Genomic DNA, 15,565 nt, shown 5'->3' with positions numbered 1-15,565 from the left:
TTTCCTTTCCTCTTCTTTTTCCTTCTCTTGGGAAACTTTAGAGATTAAATAATTTTAAAGAAGCATTCAGTTGTTATGTGCTCAGCCCAAGAATAGTCCAGACAAGCAGTCAAAAGTATCTAAAAAAAAAAAAAAAAAAAAGAAAAGGTTATTAAACTATGTTTCTTCTTATTGGCACTAAAAAGTATATCTACACAATAGGCTGCATGCATAACGCTATGAGGTGAGAAGAAAAGCCTTTAATTTTAGGACGAAAGAATAATTTTTGTCATGATTGAGAATCTTTAAAAATTAGTTTACCATATAAAAATGTCAGCCCAACAGTTTTGTTTGTTCGAGACCAGGGTTAAATTTCTTATGATTCAAACTTCTTAAATTTTTTATTTTGGTTTTATGAATTAAGTAAATTACCACTGTTTCCACAACTTGCTTTAAGTAAAACGTTACATGTATAAAATTGTATTCAACTAAATGGAATGAAATGACTGTCTGTTCAAAAGGTTTAATTTTGTGAAATTCTTACAATGCTACAATGATAGGCATTTAATGTGTTAGCTATGTTATCATTTCCAGATTTTTAACTAACTTCAAAACCTTAGGCAAATCATTAATTTAATTAATAAATAATCTTTGGATGTACAGGCAGTTTCTAGAAGAAGAAACAAATATAAAACATTAGTCACTAAACATAGTTTTAAGTTACCTTTATCGCTTAAATTGACAATAGATTAACAAAATATGCAAATACACTTGGATGATACACACATTTTAGTTATTTTTCCTCCTCAGATTTGTTAAAATTATGTGAAATAAATATTGAAGGAAAAAAAAATAGTTAGACAGCATTTGGTTTTCAATTCTTTAGCTTTCTTTTGTGCCTGAAAAAAAGAAAAGTTAGTTACCTTGGATAAATGTGACAATATAATATTTTTTTAAAACATAAGTATATACACAATGATAATGCATATGCTTTTCTGTTTTTAAGAAAGTCATAGTTTATTTATTTATTTTTAAATGCTTATTTATTTTTGAGAGAGAGAGTGCATGAGTGGCAGAGAGAGAGAGAGGGAGACAGAGAATCCAAAGCAGGCTCTGCGCTGAGAGCAGAGAGCCCGATGCAGGGCTCAGACTCACAAACTGTGAGATCATGACCTTAGCTGAAGTCTGCCGCTTAACCGACTGAGCCACCCAGGCGCCTCAGTCATAGTTTATTTAGATGGTAAATTTACTGTGATATATACATTGTTTCATTTATTTTATTACTAAGTTACTTATATTCTAAAACCATAAAGGCTTAAAAAGAATACCTATTTGCATATTTATAGATCTGTATATGAATGTGGCAATGAATACATATAAAGGTGTATCAATAAATCCTTTACTGCAGACCATTATGTGACTAATCTACAAAAGGAATAATATTAGAGTTTTGATCTTTTTTTTTCTATAAAATGGGTATGTTGTTTTAGGTACAGATCAGTAGAAGTCACTAAATTCTTTTGCTCACTCATGGTGCTTCTTGACATAGTCCTAAATCATTTTTTAAGAGTCCCTATTTTAGGATGCCTGGCTGGCTCACTCAGAACAACATGTGACTCTTGATCTCAGCATTAAGTTCAAGTGCCACATTGGATATAGAGCTTACTTAAAAGTAAAATCTTTAAAAAAAAAAAAGAGTCCTTACTTTTGAAAAAAGTTAAATTCCTAGCAATCATTGTTTACTGCAATGTTTTTACAACTTTGCTGCAAATTGTTAGTCTTTAGATATTTATCAATCTGTCTCTTAATCATTCTTGATGTTGCCTTTTCTAAATTCAACCCTCAAATTCTGAATAATAAAGCTGTTAAGATGCCTTTTGTGACTGAACTATTTTTCAGTTTCCTAAATGACTAGTAGGCAAGACAAAGAATTGTTTCATTCGCTATAAAAGAAAGGAAAATAGGAATATCAGGTTTGTCTAAAATTCTCCAAATTGTAAAATTCTCCAAAACCTGTATGAGAGTTCCTTTCTCTCTTTTTTTTTTTTTTCTTTTTTTTGGCAAATTTAGGATGAAGAAAAAAAAACTGACAATAAAAAAGAGTTTATCTTCTTAGGCAAATTATGCTTATGTAAAATGTCTTTCTCAAAATCAAATATGCAGGATTGTGTACTTTCTAGGATTGTATACTTTTGAAGTTGTTTTTTTTTTTAAACATGCTCATGTATAATCACAAAGATTGGTACAATGACTTTCTGTCAAAATGTGTTTCCTAGGATCCTAGATTCACAATCTGTATTTCCCTTTGTTAATGAAAAATCTGAATAAACACTAGCAGTATTAATTCAAATACCTGGTAATCTTCAGAGATCTATTGTTTATTTCAGCATTTCATTGAGTAATCAAAACATAGCCACCTTGTCTGACAGTGTGACAGCAGTAGGAAAAGGTGTAAAAACTTCAATTGATTTTGTTTAAAGGTCTCCACCAAATGTAATGGTTCCCATGCTATATAGATTCTTCTGTTGATAGAAAATGCTCATCACTTCTCAGCGGGTCACCACCTAATCTTTATACAATATTGTATTGCCCTTTCTACATCACCACAGCACTAACATAGCCACTGTCTTTCCTTTCCATGAAAAGAGAACGCTGTGATTACATAACCCCTACCAAGGAACTCTCCTTGTCCCTTACAGATCTTGGAGAAACACCTTGCATATCTCTGATGTAATTTTATAATCATTTATACTTAAACTAAAAGTTGCCAAAGAGGCTAGGCTATCACAGATTTGAATTTACCCTGGAAATTTAAGCTTCTCACAGAAATTAAATCAGTTCAGTGGCCATATTAACTGCTCTTGCCTAGGCCTGCCAACTAACAAAAGATAAAATATTTGTTAGTCTATGATTTCAAAATGCTTTAGAAACAGAGTTCCTGACCACCTCAGGAATCCTTATAAAATAGACTGTGAAATAAAGAACCTTGAGATGTTTTGCTTGGGATAGACACAATAAAAGTGAGAATTTAACAAAAATCCTATCTGACATTACCCGCAATAGCTGAGAGAAAGAAATTAGTCATGATAGAGAGGCAACATTAGTGGGGTAATTTTAAGAAGTATTGCTGATGTTTGTATTGTATATCCTATTTGTCAAATATTTATAGCTCATTCCTTCATTTCCTTTGTGACTTTGCTCAAATATAACCTCATGAGTAAAGTCTTCTCTATTTTTAAAAAATTTTTTAATGTTTGTTTTTGAGAGAGAGAGAGAGAGAGAGAGAGAGAGAGACAGAGGTGAGTGGGAGAGGGGCAGAGAGAGAGACAGAATCCGAAGCAGGCTCCAGGCTTCGAGCTGCCAGCACAGAGCCCGACATGGGGCTTGAACTTAGGAACTGTGAGATCATGACCTGAGCCGAAGTCGGACGCTTAACTGACTGAGCCACCCAGGTGCCCCTTCTCAGACTATTTTATATGAAATAAGAAACTTCTCCTCCCCCAATCCTGTTTTATATTACTTTATAGCAGTTTGTGTATTGTCTGTCTTTCCCAGTAGAATATAAAGTCCATGAGGTTCTTTGCTCTATTTAGTCCTGCCATTTTCGATGCCTGGAGATGCCTAGTACACAGTGGGCACTGAATAAATGTTTGTTAAATAAATAAAATACCTTCCTAACTCTATTGCACTTAGCAGTTTTCATTTTGTCATTCAACAAACAGTACCTTTCATCTTTTCAGCACTGTGCTGAGATCTGATAATGAACAGTGAGTAGCCTCTGCCTTCAGGGAGGTTACAGTATAGTCAGAGGCAAATGTCAAGTAAATTGGCCACTAAAGCACAGTATAATAGAGGTTGTGTTAGGTAGATATACCGGACACTGTGGGACCATGTAGCAGACTCTTGTTGCCCAGCTTTAAAAAAAAAAAAAAAATTTTTTTAATGTTCATTTATTTTTGAGAGAGAGAGAGAGAGAGATTGAGTCAGAGCACAAGCAGGGGAGGGACAGAAAGAGAGGGAGACACAGAATCCAATGCAGGCTCCAGGCTCCAAGCTGTCAACACAGATCCCAACACAGGGCTCAAACCCATGAATCATGAGATCATGACCTGAGCCAAAGTCAGCCATTTAACCCACTGAGCCACCCAGCACCCCTTGTGTAGCATAGTTTTAAAGGAATCAAAGAAGAATTCCTGGAGGAAGTACAGTTCTAACAAAGATACAATGGACAAGGAGCTAATCCAGATGGGCAGTTTGGAGAGTCAAAAGTGTTTCACTCTTAGAAAAGGGTGTACAGTGAGAGAGGATGTTGGAAAACTGAAGACTTCTCCTCCCCAAGGGCACTGATTTGTTTCATGTGTTCAAGTCTTTGGATGTGGTGCTCCCTCTGCCGGAAATGGCTGGAATGCCACCTGTTTACCGCACAGTCACTTCTACATCCTGAGAAACCTCTGGCTTCTTCTTTGTCCCATCTCTATTACCAGTGTTTCCTCCGTTCAAGCCCCTAGCAATGCTTTTCCTCAATGCCAGATGGATTTCCTTAGAGAACAGAAAATATGTCTCAGGTACTTTGTATCATTAGGCACTAGGAAACCGAAAGACCTGGCACAGAGTAGGCACTCACTAAATATTTGTTGAATGAATGAGTGAATAATTAGTTCTGCTTCTGAATGTCATTTCCTGATTCTATTACTTGGAGGGAGGAGTAATGACTGGAAAATCCCATGACCATCCCACACCAAAAAAAAAAAAAAAAAAAAAAAAAAAAAAAAAGAGAGAGAGAGAATGACTGCAGAGTGAAAAATCATCTAAATATAGATATTGACAGATCTATTGGTGTATCTATTTTGTCTATCTATCTGTCTGCCTATCTGCCTACCTATCCATCCAGCCATCCACTTATCCATCTATCCATGTTCTAGCTGGTGCTTAATTAGTAAAAGAGGTAAAGAACCACAAATGTGTCGTATTCCATAAACTTGTTAATATATGCCTCCAATTAGTTCTGTGAACACATCTGTATTCTGTGAGATGGGGCTTTCATTCAGGATATTTAATAGGGACCACCTTTCTGTTGGAGGTGAAGAGGTAGGATTGGAGAGAGAAATGTGATGTAGGCTCACCGAAGCCTCAGGAAATGCCATGGGGAGTCCTAGAGCACATACGACCTCAATCGGAGTTGTCCCATAGTGACCTGAAATATACCAAGAATGCTATCAGTTTATCAACGGTTGGATGGAAGGGTGTGTGCTTGGGCGTGGCAATAGTTTAGGGAAACCCTGATTGGAGCGATAGCTGGGGGCTATCTGGTCACCAAATTCTGAACAGCTTGGGCAGCAAGTACTTCCTTGAAGTAGGACCTCTGTGTTCACTGCAGTATTATTCCATAAGCATGCAGTCACAATTTCCAACGAGGAAGGTTATATTCAGATTTCCCTAACAAGAATGTGTCTATTTAAAAAGGTGTGGAAAGCAACAAAGATGTATGATGGAAATCATTATATTGGAAATACACTACAAACACACTTTTCCCAGAGACATTATTGGAATTTGAAGCATCACCATGTCGCTTCCTTTCTTAAAGTTTGATGGGCAATACTTTTATGCCAGGATTTTGGTTTACTTTATCCCAAACGACATCTAACATTTTCCATGGTAGATTGCAGATCACTCTCTCCTTTGAGGTACTGTGATTTTCATATTTTCCATCCCTTTTCCATGACATCAAGAGCCAAGTATCCAAACAAATTTCACTTAAACGGATTCATATGGTAGCTCTGCACTTTGAAGTTTAGTGTTAATAATCTTTTATATTGTAAAATACTTCTTCAAACCTATTTAAAATGTTTAATGTTTATTTATTTTTGAGAAAGAGAGACAGAGCTTGCGTGAGGGAGGGGCAGAGAGAGAGAGAGAGAGGGAGACACAGAATCTGAAGCAGGTTCCAGGCTCTGAGTTGTCAGCACAGAGCCCAATGCAGGACTCAAAACCATGAATGTCAAGATCATGACTTGAGCCAAAGTCAGATGCTTCACTGACTGAGCCACCTAGGCACCCCAAAACCCATTTTAAAGCAATGAAACCAATTGATCTCTTGGTACTTTTTCTTTCTTGTGGGGAATAAGCTTAGGAATTCCCTGAGCCTGCACTGATGGGTTAACAAGGCATAAAGAATTAGAAAGCCATAGGATGTACACACCCAAGACTGGGTAAACAAGATTAGGTAAGTAAGAATAGGTGAAGTGAAGCAAAAGTCCCAGTATAGGACAAAGGTATAGGAATAGGGAATCTCAGGGTGAAAACATTCAAGATGAGGTAAACAAGATTAGGTATTCAGAGCAGAAATGCCCCCCAACTTAGTACTATAGCAGAAAGCTGCTTTCACAGGAAGGAAGGACCAAATTAGGTGAACAGGTAAATAGGGCTCTGGACAGCCTTGGGGCAAAGTTGCCCAGAGTGGAGCTAATTACCAAAAGAAAGGTGCCTTCTTGACCCTGAGGTAGCATGCTTTGTCTTTCTTGTCCCCTAAGCCAGTTTAGGTAAACAGAGATGGTTCCTCCCCCCCCCACCCCCATGTCTGCTGTAAACAACCTTCTGCCTGGTGCCAGGATTTTGTTTTGTATTGACCCAAACCCCTAACACTGCATGTCTTCAAAATCCCCTTTCCCTCACATCCATGAGTTAATGTTCATGATTTCATTGTCTCTTTGTGCACTCCCATCACCACGTTTGTAAGCCTTCCGATCCTAATAAAAACGGAGCAAGAACCCTTATTCAGGGCTCTTGTCTTCTCCCAGACATTAGCCTCTCTTGCATTTTCAATCCTGCATCCTGCTCTCTTGCTGGAAGAGAGAACTTCAGACCCAGAGTCTGCAATGCTTTCTTTTTTCTTTTTTCCTTTTTTTTTTTAAATTTTTTAAAACGTTTATTTATTTTTGAGACAGAGAGAGACAGAGCATGAATGGGGGAGGGTCAGAGAGAGAGGGAGACACAGAATCTGAAACAGGCTCCAGGCTCTGAGCGGTCAGCACAGAGCCCGACGCGGGGCTTGAACTCACGGACCGCGATATCGTGACCTGGCTGAAGTCGGACGCTTAACCGACTGAGCCACCCAGGCGCCCCTCTTTTTTCCTTTTTTTAAATATTTATGTATTTTTTGAGAGAGAGACAGAGTGTGAGTGGGAGAGGGGCAGAGAGAGAGGGAGACACAGAGTCTGAAGCAGGCTCCAGGCTCTGAGCTGTCAGCGCAGAGCCTGATGTTGGGCTTGAACTCACGAGCTGTGAAATCATGACCTGAGTTGAAGTTGGGTGTTTAACCCACTGAGCCACCCAGGTGCCCTTCTTGGTGCTTTTTCAATATAATAGATATCATTGAAGAATTTTGACCTAGTAAGAATTACCTTTTAGTGGGGAAAAAACGCCGCTTTCCCTCTGAGTGTAAGAATTTTTTCTTTCAGGCTCTGTTTTTCTACCTGTGTCATCCTAGACCATTCTATTCTATTGTTGCTCTTTCTTTCTTGCTGCATTTGTTATTGGTTCTAACCAGGGTTTCACGTTTTTCTTTCTTAGCTGTTTTCTTTCACAGCTTATACAGTTATCGCTATCAATAGGATCTAGAGGTCATCAATAACACATTAAGGGTTATCTCTGCATTAAAAAGTATTAGACTCAGTCAAACTTTCACTCTTTGAAGATGACATAATACTCTATATGGAAAACCCAAAAAGATCCCACCAAAAAACTACTAGAACTAATTCATGAATTCAGCAAAGTTGCAGGATATAAAATCAATGCCCAGAAATCGGTTGCATTCCTATACACCAACAATGAAGCAACAGAAAGAGAAATCAAGGAATAGATCCCATTTACAATTGCACCAAAACCCATAAAATACCTAGGAATAAATCTAACCAAAGAGGTGAAAAATCTATACACTGAAAACTATAGACAGTTTATGAAAGAAATTGCAGAAGACACAAAAAATGGAAAAATACTCCATGCTCCTGGATAACAAGAACAAATATTGTTAAAATGTCAATACTACCCAAAGCAATCTACCTATTCAATGTAATCCCTATCAAAATAACACCAGCATTCTTCACAGAGCTAGAACAAACAATCCTAAAATTTGTATGGAACCAGAAAAGACCCCAAATAGTCAAAGCAACCTTGAAAAAGAAAACCGAAGCAGGCAGCATCACAATCCTGGACTTCAAGCTGTATTAGAAAGCTGTAATCATCAAGACAGTATGGTACTGGCACAAAAACAGACACTCAGATCAATGGAACAGAATGGAGAACCCAGAAATGGACCCACCAACATATGGCCAACTAATCTTTGACAAAGCAGGAAAGAATATCCAATGGAATAAAGTCTCTTCAGCAAGTGGTGCTGGGAAAACTGGACAGCGACATGCAGAAAAATGAAACTGAACCACTTTCTTACACGATACACAAAAACAAACTCAAAATGGATGAAAGACCTAAATGTAAGACAGGAAGCCATCCAAATCCTCGAGGAGAAAGCAGGCAAAAACCTCTTTGACCTTGGCTGCAGCAACTTCTTACTCCACACGTCTCCGTCTCCAGACGTAAGGGAAACAAAAGCAAAAATGGACTACTGGGACCTCATCAAAATAAAAGCTTCTGCACAGTGAAGGAAACAATCAGCAAAACTAAAAGGCAACTGAGGGAATGGGAGAAGATATTTGCAAACAACATATCAGATAAAGGGTTAGTATCCAGAATCTATAAAGAACTTATCAAACTTTATGCCCCAAAAAACAAATAATCCAATGAAGAAGTGGGCAAAAGACATGAATAGACACTTCTCCAAAGAAGACATCCAGATGGCAAACTGACACATGAAAAAATGCTCAACATCACTCATCATCAGGGAAATACAAATCAAAACCACAATGAGATGCCACCTCACACCTGTCAGAATGGCTAACATTAACAACTCAGACAAAAACAGATGTAGGTGAGGATATGGAGAAAAAGGATCCCTTTTGCACTGCTGGTGGGAATGCAAACCGGTGCAGCCACTCGGGAAAACAGGATGGAGGTTCCTCAAAAAATTAAAAATAGAACTACCCTATGACCCAGCAATTGCACTACTAGGTATTTATCCAAGGGATACAGGTATGCTGTTTCGAAGGGGCACATGCACCCCAATGTCTATAGCAGTGCTGTCAACAACAGCCAAAGTATGGAAAGATCCCAAACGTCCATTGATGGATGAATGGATAAAGATGTGGTGTATACACACACACACACACACACACACACACACACACACACACACACAATGGAGTATTACTCAGCAATCAAAAAGAATGAAATCTTGCCATTCACAACTACCTGGATGGAACTAGAGGGTATTATGCTAAGCGAAATTAATCAGAGAAAGACAAATGTTATATGACTTCACTCATATGAAGACTTTAGGATACAAAACAGATGAACATAAGGGAAGGGAAGCAAAAATATAAAAACAGGAAGGGGTGGGGCACCTGGGTGGCTCAGTCGGTTAAGCGTCCGACTTCAGCCAGGTCACCATCTCGCAGTCCGTGAGTTCGAGCCCCGCGTCAGGCTCTGGGCTGATGGCTCAGAGCCTGGAGCCTGTTTCTGATTCTGTGTCTCCCTCTCTCTCTGCCCCTCCCCGGTTCATGCTCTGTCTCTCTCTGTCCCAAAAATAAATAAATGTTGAAAAAAAAAATTAAAAAAAAAACCAGGAAGGGGTTCAGACATAAGAGACTCTTAAATATGGAGAACAAATACAGGGTTATTGGAGGTGTTGTGGGAGGGGGAGTGGGTTAAATGGGTAAGAGGCATTAAGGAATCTACTCCTGAAATCATTGTTACACTATATGATAACTAACTTGGATGTAAATTAAAAAAAATAAAAGTATTAGATGCATAGACCATTGAAAAACTGCCAGATCTTTAAGCTTCAAGACTCTTGACACTCAGCTGTGTTCCCCTTATGCACTTACATCTCTATCTGTCCCTCAAGGTTATGTTCTTTTTCTCTGTTTTCACTGTACTATAACAGAATGGTGTTCCGGCTAGTTCAGTTCAGTTCATCAGATGCTATTGATAAATAGAACTGGTAAATTCTATTGCCATAGAAGGTAAATGGGGACTAGAGGAATAAAGATAACCTTTCCCGGATCCTGCCATCTGATGGGGTAGACATTCACATAAACACTTCAGTACAAAGTTAAATGTTGACTTTGTCGTATTGGATGTGCGGTGGGAGGGCAACGAAAAGGCACTTAGCTCAACCTAGAGGTTTGAGAAAGGTTTCTCGGCATGACAGATGATATGAGTGTTAAAGGATGTGTAAGAGTCATTCTGTCCCATAGTGCAGAGCATCATGTGGAGGAAACAAGAAGGGGTTGGAAAGGTAGCCTCTGGGGTAATGTCTGCCATGCCAAGGAGCATCTATTGTATTCTATAGGCCATGGGGACCCATGAAGAGTTAAGCAGAGAAGTCACTTCTATTTTGGAAATACCATTCTCACTGGCAAATGAAGGATGGCTTGAAAGTAATGGTTCTCAATGTGCCCAAGACTAGCAGCTTCAACATTATCTGGGGACTTGTTAGAAATGCAAATCCTCAGGCCCCAACCCCCACCTCCTGAATCAGAAACTGGGAGTGGGGCTCACCTGCCTGTGTCTTACCAAGCTCTGCAGGTGATTTTGACACTGGCCAAAGTTTGAGAACCACTCCTCTATATCAGCAGGGAGCATTTGACAAAGTCTCAGATTGGGGTGCGGAAAGTGAGGAACTCCCATCAGGGGCAAAATTTAAGAGGGGGCCCAAATCCTTGATAATCAAGACAAATAATATTTTAGTGCAATATTTTTTAAAAATCAAAATTAATGCCAAGAATTCACAATGTTGTTTGTTCTAGGATGCTGTGTTATTGTGCAATGCGAACAGTTGTTTCCAATCAGCTTGGGGTTCCCAGGGCCCACACAGCTGTCACATTCCCCATCAGGAAGATTGGGTAACATGGATGGGGTTCAGGGAAAGCTTCACGAGTGTGAGACCGGTGCAGTTGACTAGGGCCCCATGTTCAGAAGGACTCTACGCTTTGAAAGGCCCCATACTTGGTTTAACATTCTTCTGTCACTGTTTTGAAATTCTTCATAATTTTTGAAGAAGGAGACCTGTATTTTCATTTTGTACTGGGTCTTGCAAAGTTTCTCGTGGACTGGTTTCCCGATGTCTTCTTTTTGTTGTTTTTTTCCCCTTCAAATTTTACATCAGCATAGAGTGAATTCAGTCTTTTCGTTGTTGCAAACCTTTCATTAACTTTTTACACTCGGTTCAAAATATGAGAGGACCTTTTGGTAAATGTACACAGGGCACACATTTTTCCTCTTACTGCAGGCTCCAATATGGCTTGGCCTGTAGTGGTCTGAAGACATTTTTGATCATCACGACTAAGGGATGCTACTGACATCTAGTGGGTAGTGGCCAGGATGCTATTAAACATCCTACAATGCACAGGACAGTTTCATAAGGAATGATCCTGTCCCGAATGTCAATAGTGCTCAGATTAAGAAACTCTACTCTCCAGGGACAAGTAAGGAGGTTGTTAGCAGTGTCTTGAATTGCAGCAGTGACAGCAAATGTGCAACTGTCTAAAACCTGATGATTAACCAGCGGGGAGGGAGTGGAGGCTGAAGGAAAGAATGGCTCCCACTTACTTAGACTTACTTACTTGCTTACTTAGTCACTTATTTACTTAGGCTTACTTAGACTTACTTAGGCATGAGCTGGAGGACAGAATTCAGAAGGAGGAGCTAGTTAGGTAGAAGCGAGGCAAATAGAGAGAGGAGTTGATAGCAGGACATCAAACAGGGATGTGTGAAGGCCAGCACCTGAAGCTCTGAAGAGATGTTTTAGAACTGTCAGCAGCACCCGTTGTGGTCCTCTGTTTCACCCAAACCTCTGAGACAATTCCATCCATCTTGCCTCAGAGAATGGACACCACAACCAAACCAGGGGACAAGGAAGGTCATTTTTGGCTTTTTAAGTCTCACATGAGTTTTCTGAAACCCATGGCAGAGAAATAGCTTTGTGCATTTCAAATATTTAAGCCCTGACGAGCTCAAGGAATAGAGTGCATTGTCATGCTAGAAGTAGCAGCCTGGGAAAACAGGCAAGTCTAAGTACTTTTTCTCTGTACTTGGAAAAAAGGGGGGATGGCCAGGAGAACAGTATTTGGTGGGGTGGCAGCCAATGGGGGAGCAGCAGCATCACTGGGACTTCCCTGGTTCCACCTAAGCAGGCACCAAGGACCTGCCTTTCCTGATTGTACCAAAGTGCAATGTCTGAGAACAACCCCAAATCAGCAGCCAGCGCACCCCATGCTGCACTCAGGAATGACCCCTGCCTATGGGCAGCCTTCTTACCAATAGCTCAGAACACTTGCAGGTCACGGCATAGACGGAAAACCCCATTACCGAGTCTTGGGTGGAGCTACAGTCCATGCAGAGATGAATGCCAAAGTGATCTCCCACTGCTCTGGTTGCGTTTCATAGGCAAGTTTCTCTAGAACTGTTTTTGGACAAACTTTGTCCTTCATCTCCAATTTTTGCATCGTCAGAGAGTGAATGCACTTTTCACCCTAAATATTTTCAACCTTCTTTATTGCCACCAATAAAAAGCAAGGATTTTTCTTTGTTGTTTATTTAATCTTACAGGATACATTTACTAGCTACAAGACAATTTTGTTTCCTGCTTTTTTAAACATTTACCTATTTGTTTGTTTATTCTTTAACTCTGCACCCCTGGGTACCTTTGGAGGCAGAGATGTTGTTTTGTTCAATAGCACATCCCTAGACCATGGCACAGTGCCCAAGAAGCAGTAGGGGTCTGTAGTGGATGGTGTGGTGTGCTTCCTGGATCCCCCTTTTAGGACCAAGGCACTCGTTCCCCTAGCTACGGCCAGTGTCAACTGATACAGCTCAACGATCAAATTACTGATTGATGTGGGACAGAGGCTCTGTCCCTTGCCAAGCCAACTCCAGAGCTCCCAGTAGGATTGGCTAAGTCCTCTGTGGCAAATTCATCCCAGTTCAGTCCTTTCTGATTAGTTCTCTTTCCCTCATGCCTTTCCAGGGGTTGTTCTCAAGAGCACTCTCCAGAAACCCTCTCTCATTCAAATCTCTGCCTAGAATCGGTTTCCTGGCAAACAGACGTAAGACAAGATTTAATAAATATTCGTTGAATAAATGGATGAATGGGCTCTTCCATTGTAAACCATGAGGTTCTTCACCCTAAGCAGAGATTATCATGGAAGGCCTCTGACCTTTATTTGTATATTTAACATTTTACTTTGTCATCCATCTCAGGCTCTAAAAGTCAAGAGTTCACACTCCAATCATTCACCCAGCCTCGGGGGCACGCATGACTTGTACAAGATGATAGTATTAATACCCATTTGTTTTAGTTATATTGTCATTTGACCACCAGATGGCAGAGGTGACACTTGGAAAGCCACTCTTTCTGGACCTAGGTCACCTACTCCAAGATTCAACATTAAACCCAAATTACCCATTTAGTACCATTAATTCCCAAGCCTTCGTAATTATGGCATTGTTTCATTTTGTAGGAAAGTGTCACCGACACAGTTGGCCTCATTTGCATATAAAAAGGAGCGTTTGGAATATAATGGAAAGGGCCCCAGACTAAGTAAGCATCAGAACCACACTACACACTGGCCATTTGCCCCATTTGAAGGGTTTCTTCGGTAAAATAAGAACGGCGCTTCACAGGTCTGTTGAGAGGAATACATGAAAATTACTGGGGCCTGGTGGAAGGGACCACACGTACCTCTCCCTACTCCAGGAGAGCTCTGGGTGTGGGGCCCGGGATGGAGTACGCGTACACTGACTTTACCTGGCTCCCAGAGGAAGGGGCTAGTGTGTGTGGTGCCCTTTAAGGAGCCCCTGGCTCCTGATACACGCGCTCCAGTCCAAGCCAGGCTCCCGGGCGCGGCGGGGCAGTTACTCCTTGGCTTGTGCGCCCCCTCTGAAGTTTGTTCCCCTCCTGCATGCTGGGGTGCTTCACTTCTTTCAAGAATCCCCAACTCCAGTCCTTGCTTGCGTGTGCGTGCTGTGAGACGCGCAAAGGGGGGCGGAGTTTGGGTGCATTTTTCACACTGGAAGGGGACGGTCACCCCCCCTGCCTGGATTCACCTATTCCCGCACCAGTGACGGGCTTCGGGAAGAGGCCAGGGCCAGCCAAGCCAGGGCAGTCTGGGCGACGTGCCACTGGAAGGCGAGGATCAAAGAGGCGCAAATAGCCGGATGTGCCTCCAGACTCTAGGGGCACGTCACTCAGGCGCTGGAGAAGTACGACCTGGAGGACCCCACGGCACCGAGGGGAGGAGCTTCTGCGGTCACGCGACCCACCAACGCACCCACTTCCGCTGCTAGCACCTGGACCACGTGGTGGTTCTCCCGTTCAAATCCGGTTCAAAGCGTGGACTGTGCCAAAGACCCAGTGATGCCCCCCCAAAGAAGGACTGCAGTCAAAATTCCGAAGACTTAGACGTGCTAAAGGAACACCACCACCTTCGAAACTTTTATTGTGATGTTTTGTCTCAGCACCGCTGTGTCGCGGTTATAAAACTAGCAGAACAGCTTTCATATTTCTCTGTAGCATGTTTTTTCTCTCCTCGATATCTGGCCCCTAAATTAAAAAAAAAAAAAAAAAATCTCTTGGAGAAAAAGCCCCAAACTCAAAAACCGCAGCTGCTATAGGTTTACTTTCTCCAGCCCTGAGGCTGCCTGAGCCAAGGGGCCAGGGACAGGTAGCCAAGTGAGTACCCTGCAGCAGTCTGGCTTGGACACTGGGGTCAATGGAGGTGTGCAGCCTGGAGTCCGCTCTCACCTCTTTCAGTTGGGCAATGCATTACTTTCTTATTGCTACTGTAACAAATACCACAAATTTAGTAGTTTAATATATACTTTTATTATATTGTAGTCCGGAGGTCAGAAGCAGCAAATGGATCTTACAGAGTTAGAAACACAGCTCCTTTTTCTGATGCTGATCCTCTTACCTCTTTTTCATAAAGAGCCCTTGATTACTAGTGGACCACCCAGCTAATCCTGGATAATCTCATCTCAAAATCCTTAATTTAACCACATCTGCAAAATCCTTTTGCCATGTGAAGTGACATCCACAGGTCCCTGTGTTACCAGGGACATCTTTGTAAAGACTTTATGCAGTCTATCCCAGGGAGTTCTGAAAATTGAGAGTAAATTAAAGAGGGCTATAGGTCTAGCATCAAATGTGAATGAGAAAAATAATAGGCCATTTGTTGAATGTGGATTATATTCCAGAAACTATGATAGGCATATTACATGTGCTATCTCATTTAATTCTCACAGGTATGTAGCAAAGTAGGTATTATTACAAGTTCTTTTTTTTAAAGGTGAGAAAATTGAGGCTCAGGGAGGTTAAATAGTTCACTGGTCTGTGGTAAAGCTTTGCATTTGGGTCTTTTTGATTCAATTCTTTCCTTTAATCTCTAGGAAAATCAGTTTTATCACTTGTGAA

The 15,565-nt window shown here is 40.8% G+C and overlaps 1 long non-coding RNA gene across 1 annotated transcript; it reads right to left on the bottom strand.

Annotated features, from left to right (window-relative positions):
- LOC125161854 (uncharacterized) lies at positions 1-14,530 on the bottom strand. Its single transcript, XR_007150783.1, has 3 exons — positions 13,901-14,530; positions 5,103-5,173; positions 1-119 (listed from the first exon to the last, which is right to left on the bottom strand). It is a non-coding gene; the product is annotated as an uncharacterized LOC125161854 (long non-coding RNA).
- Positions 14,531-15,565: the final 1,035 nt, after the last annotated feature.

Source organism: Prionailurus viverrinus, chromosome A3 (assembly GCF_022837055.1).
Source record: "Prionailurus viverrinus isolate Anna chromosome A3, UM_Priviv_1.0, whole genome shotgun sequence".
NCBI lineage: Eukaryota > Metazoa > Chordata > Mammalia > Carnivora > Felidae > Prionailurus > Prionailurus viverrinus.
The sequence above is the reverse complement of the archived record's forward strand: the minus strand, read 5'-3'. Positions and strand labels throughout refer to the sequence as shown.